Source organism: Euphorbia lathyris, chromosome 3, assembly GCF_963576675.1.
Source record: "Euphorbia lathyris chromosome 3, ddEupLath1.1, whole genome shotgun sequence".
NCBI classification, from domain to species: domain Eukaryota; kingdom Viridiplantae; phylum Streptophyta; class Magnoliopsida; order Malpighiales; family Euphorbiaceae; genus Euphorbia; species Euphorbia lathyris.
This window is the reverse complement of record NC_088912.1, coordinates 11,004,355-11,009,831: the sequence shown is the minus strand read 5'-3', so window position 1 is coordinate 11,009,831 and position 5,477 is coordinate 11,004,355.

Below are 5,477 nucleotides of genomic sequence, written 5' to 3'. Positions count from 1 at the left end.
AAATGGTCTCTTACAATCAGTGCTCAGTGGAGCAAATTGGTGAGGCTATTCGCTTGCTGAATCTGAATAAGCAAGAGATGGATACTGACTCAATGAAACAGAATGAGATGTTGTCTATCACACGACAAACCTTCAACCACATTCGTCATACCAATATTCAACGTCAGTATTACGACACAGCCCTTCTAAAGACTTTTCACCAAGTCTTTGCTGGTCTTACTGAAGCACTCATCTAGCAAGGCAAAGCTCAGGCGTTTAACGTCAACATGATCAGTGCTGCTGAACTCAACATACCTGAAGAGGTATCCACTGATGGAGTTGCAATTTTTGACGGCGTCAATGAAAGCGCTGAGAAACTTAAGGAGCTGTCCCAAGAACTGACTCGTGCTGTCTTAACTGATGCCTTCAGACTTCCTCCTCCTGATGCTGACAAAACGGGGGAGAAAGAACAAGCAGCTAGAGCTCAGCATGAGCGTAGTCAGTCTCAACAAAAGAAAAAGAAATAGAGATAGGCTAGAACGTTTTTTTTATGTTATCCTTTGTACCTATTTTTGTTATTTCTAATGCACTGACTACTTATATAATTACTTGCATCGTTCATTATATGAGTTATGAATTATTTTATCTGATGCCAAGTATGAAGTTATTAAAGTATCTTCAAACTAATCCTATGCTTATAATATGATTAACTTTGACTTATATGTTTATAAAACATTGTCTGTTAAGAACTCATTGAACAACAAATTACTCAGCGCACTCTATATGATTAAACCTTCCGTTTAATACTGAGTAAATAGAATATGTTGAATAAGCTGACCTATATCTGAAAACTGACCTTAGACTTACTCGATTAAACCTTTAAATGTTTAGAGTAAAACTAAGTCAGTAGCTCAACCCTTACGGGGGAGTTTGCTAAGTTATAATAGGTCAACTATCATGGGGGAGCTCAATACTGAGTTCCTCGCTGAATAGTTTTGCCAACATCAAAATGGGGGAGTTTGTTGAAACACCTTTCCACATAATTTTGATTTGACAAAATTGTTTAAGTATAATTGAAATACATATTCTAAACACACTAAGTTTAAATGCTTTGATTTATTCTACTAATGTGTTTGTTCAATGTTGAGTTAAATTGTTTATAAGACACAAGAATTAAAAGGCCCAAGCCCAATACAAGTGTCAAAGCCCAAGTCAAACAACTCAGTACAAGTCGGCCCGCGTTTGTCAAAACGTTGTCGTTTTGGACAAAACGCAACTCAGTGGAAGAAGGATCTAGAAGACCTTCGGGAACAACTTCAAGATGAAGCTGCTGAGTAGACTCGATAAACGTACAAGACAGCAGCTGGCTAAGGAAAACTTCCAGACAAAGTATTTCCTCTTTGGGTAAAGATCAGACGACACAGTATACTGTCCAGTTGACTTTACCATAAAATGAGAGACAGTCTGCTGAGCTGACCGAAAACAGAAGATACACAAATCTGATTGGCCGAGAGCTCTGGGCAAGTCAGGATGACAACGACAGGAAGCCGTTTCCCTCCAACGGTTATTTCGAAATTCGAAATGACCGATGCCCAGACGTCTCTATAAATAGAGTGCCATCAGAAGCTTTCAACTTACAGAACTTGATCAAGCCATTACGCTGACCAAATCTCTACGCAAAGTTCTGCAAGCAAAAAGCAAAGCAATCTTACACTACATTCAATATCTTTTGTGTAAAAGTCTAGAGTGATTATTTAATCATCTAAGGTGTCTTAGCAAATCATTGTTTAGGACAAACACTTATCATTTCTAGAGATTAGAAAGGAGAGGCTGAGTACTCGGTTATAGTACTCAGCAAAGAGATTAGGATTGAGTAGAGGTATAGAGGAAGGTACTCTTGTTATACTCAGTTGCTAAGATTGTAAAAGGTTTGAGGCTCTACCTTTAAAGAGCTCAGTAGAGGATTCGAAATCTCGGAACGTGTTCCGGGGATAGGACGTAGGCTTAGAAGAAGCCGAACCTGGATAAATCTGCTGAGTAAAGTATTTCTTACCTTTAACTCCTTATATATATTGCTTGCTTAAAATAACCAAAAACTGACCAAGTAAAGAGGTCAAGTTGAGTTGTGCGTGTTGAACATCTGAGCTCAGGAATAGACTCTAAGTGCTATCTCCTGACTCAAGCTAAGAAACTGACCTAGTCACCAGTTGACTAAGCCAGTATCTTGCTGTTTACTCAGCGCCGCTGTTAAAACCTTTTTCCTTAGAAAAAGAAGTTTGCCCTAATTGCGAAAAAGTTTAAATAGTTCCTAACCCTCCCTTGGAACTATACTTGCAACCCTATAAGGGACCAACAGAAAGCAATACAAACATGTTCCAAAGATGTTGATGCTGTTCCAAAGAAAATCCGGATTGTATCAAAGGGGAAGAAAGTTGATGTTGGACAAACTCAGGACACACCTAAGTCAGCAGAGAAAAGAAACAGGCAAGTTGAGCCTGAAGAAGAGAGTGAAGAAACTCCAAAGCAACCACTGCAGAAAAAGCAAAAGAAAAAGAAATCTTCGGAGTTAAGTCCTATTGATGCTGCCCCTCTTGGTCTTGTGATCACCGATGATTCGTATTTCGCCAAAAGTCAAGAAATTGATCTTGAGAAAATCCATGCTGACCAAGATGAAGAAGAGTTGGGTAATCTTGGAGGACAGTTTCATGCTGAGGAGACAACAAATATTGAGCAAAATGAGGCAGTTAACACTGAGCTGGTTGAAGAACAAGCTGAGCCAACAGCAAAGGAACATGCTGACCTAGGGGTAATTTCACTTTCTAACTCTGTTGATTCTATTCGAGCTGACCCCTCTCCTCCAAAGCCTAAGAAATTGAGAAGACTTAAGAAAAAGGCTCAGAAGTCGCTGAGTATTGACCTTCTGGACGATTCTCCTCTGTGAGACCCCATTACTGATCTCTCGGACATGCAGTTCCAATTCTTCTCCAATCCCACTGAGCCTTCTCCACAGGAACTTCAGAAAAAACAAGCCTCTGTTACTCATCCTGAGGAACAAGCCAAGGCTCCAGAAAATCCAATCCCTACCGAGCAAGAGCTCGAAGTTCAAGCTGCTCAAAGTGAAAATCATGCTAAGGAAAACCCTACTCAACCTGATTTAACTCCTCCTGCACCAACTCAAACCAACATTGAGCAGACCAATATTTCTGCTGATCCACCTCCTTCCACTCCAATATCACAGAATGTTGAGAAGTCAGTTCCTACAGCTGACCTAAATCAATGCCCAGCTGTTAACCAAGCTGGCCCCTCTGGTTCCACTCGAATTCTGGCAACTGAGAACATTCCTGAGGCAACATATACTTATCTTCATGCTACTGAGTCCGGGCGTCACATTATTGACCCCGCTCAAACTATTCTCCAGGTTTTGAACACTTTTCATGCCGATGATGCTGGGTATGCAAATGTTGAGTCACCACAAATCTCGTCTATCACTCAGCTCCTCAATGAGATCAAGGGTCTCAAAGATTTAGTAAGTGTAATGACAACAGTCCAAACACAGCAACCCAAGCAAGAATCCATCGTCAAGCTGGCCAAAATGCAGTTAATGATGGTGAATCACATGGATTCCCTTCAAGGCCAAATTAATGCTCTTTCCGCAGTCAACACGGGCTATGCTACCTCTGCTGAGTTGAATCAACATTTTACCAATTTGACCTCTGAACTGACCGGCACTCGCGAGCTAATTTCCTCAACTTCTCAATGTTCGGTCGAACAAATTAGCGAAGCTGTCCGTCTACTCAACTTGAGTAAAGAGGAAATGGAAACTGATCAACTAAAGACCAACGAACTATTGCAATACTCTCGAGCCACCTACAAACATGTGCGCCACACAAATGCTCAACATCAGTTTTATGATTCGGCTTTGCTCAAGATGTACCATCAAGCATATGCCATGCTAACTGACACTATTACATGGGTAGGAAAATCTCAAGAATACATATTAAGTATGCTCAGTGCCTCTATCCGAATTCCACGTGATACCTTGGACAATGGTATCCCAGTTTTTGATGGTCTAAGAGAAAGCACGAAATGGCTTAAGGCTTATTCAGTCAGATTAACTCGTGCTGCTCTCAATGACACTTTCGTTCCTCCTCCGCCCGATGGTGGAAAAACGGGGGAGAAAGAACAAGCTGATAGAACTCAGCACGCAGGAGAAGCGTTTGGTAGTCAGCAGCAAAAGGGAAAAGGCAAAATCAATACTGCCCATGTCCAAGTCAATAGGAAGAAATAGTTTGCTAGCTTTCATTCTTGACTTGTATCTATTTTGTGTATGTTGTCTTGCTGACTATCTATAGAATCATGCATCTTTTATTGATTGATCTTATGTGATGCTTACTTACGTATTGTGCTGATCTGTCTTAATTGAACAAACAAACAAAAGAAAAAGAATATACTCAGTGCACATTAGACTTGATACAATTGCTATGAAAAAGGTTTCACATAACTCTGATATCAAACTAAACCATATATCAAAACTGAGTCAAAACATATTCCACATATTGACCCCTTCTGAAAGCTGACCTAGGCTTATTTGAATTAGATCTTGGAAGGTCTAGAACTGAACTAAGTGGGCATAAGCATGCCTTAACTTTACTCAATTAAATCTTAGAAGGTTTAGAGTTAAGTCAAGTCAACAGATGCAACCCTTACGGGGGAGTGATTTCAGAAGCTTAAAAAGAATTTCAATCATAGGGAATCTCAATGCTGAGTTCCATCAATTAAATATTTTGCCAACATCAAAATGGAGGAGTTTGTTGAAACACCGTTCCACATGATTTTGATTTGACAAAATTATTTAAGTTAATCCATGATTAAGGGACAATTAAATTTAAGTGCTTTGATTTAATTGTACTAATATGTTTGTTCAATGTTGAGTATAAATATAAATACAAAAAGGAATAAAAAGTAAGACAGGACGAAGTCAGCATAAGTTCACAGAAGAAGCTAAGTAGAGTGGAACTCTACGTAAGTGAAGATAAGTCATCTTCAGAACAGAAGCTTAAAGATCAAGAAGCTGAGTGGAATGAAAACTCAGTATCAAAAGTAGAAAAGCCTTCCGAGAACTATGCCTTGCAAAACGAAGCTGACCATGGAAGCTGAGTAAAAGAGAACTCAGTATCTGAATTGGCAACAATCAAAGACAACGGTCATTAAAGTCATGTTGAGTGATCTTCAAGACAACATGAAGGATCCGTTTGCTAAAAGACAAGATCCAACAACTGTCTACACCAATCCAGAACCTTGGAATTACACAAAAGCCAATTTCGAGATACATGGGTCAACTGTTCGATTAGCAAAAAGACAAACTAGCACAAGAAGATGAAATCTACAAGAAGAAGACAAGCCTGACGACTGTGGAAATTCAGACGACAGGATTGGCCTGCAAAACTGAAGTTGACCAGAACTTGTCTCAAAAAGGAGTCGTTTGGATCAACGGACAA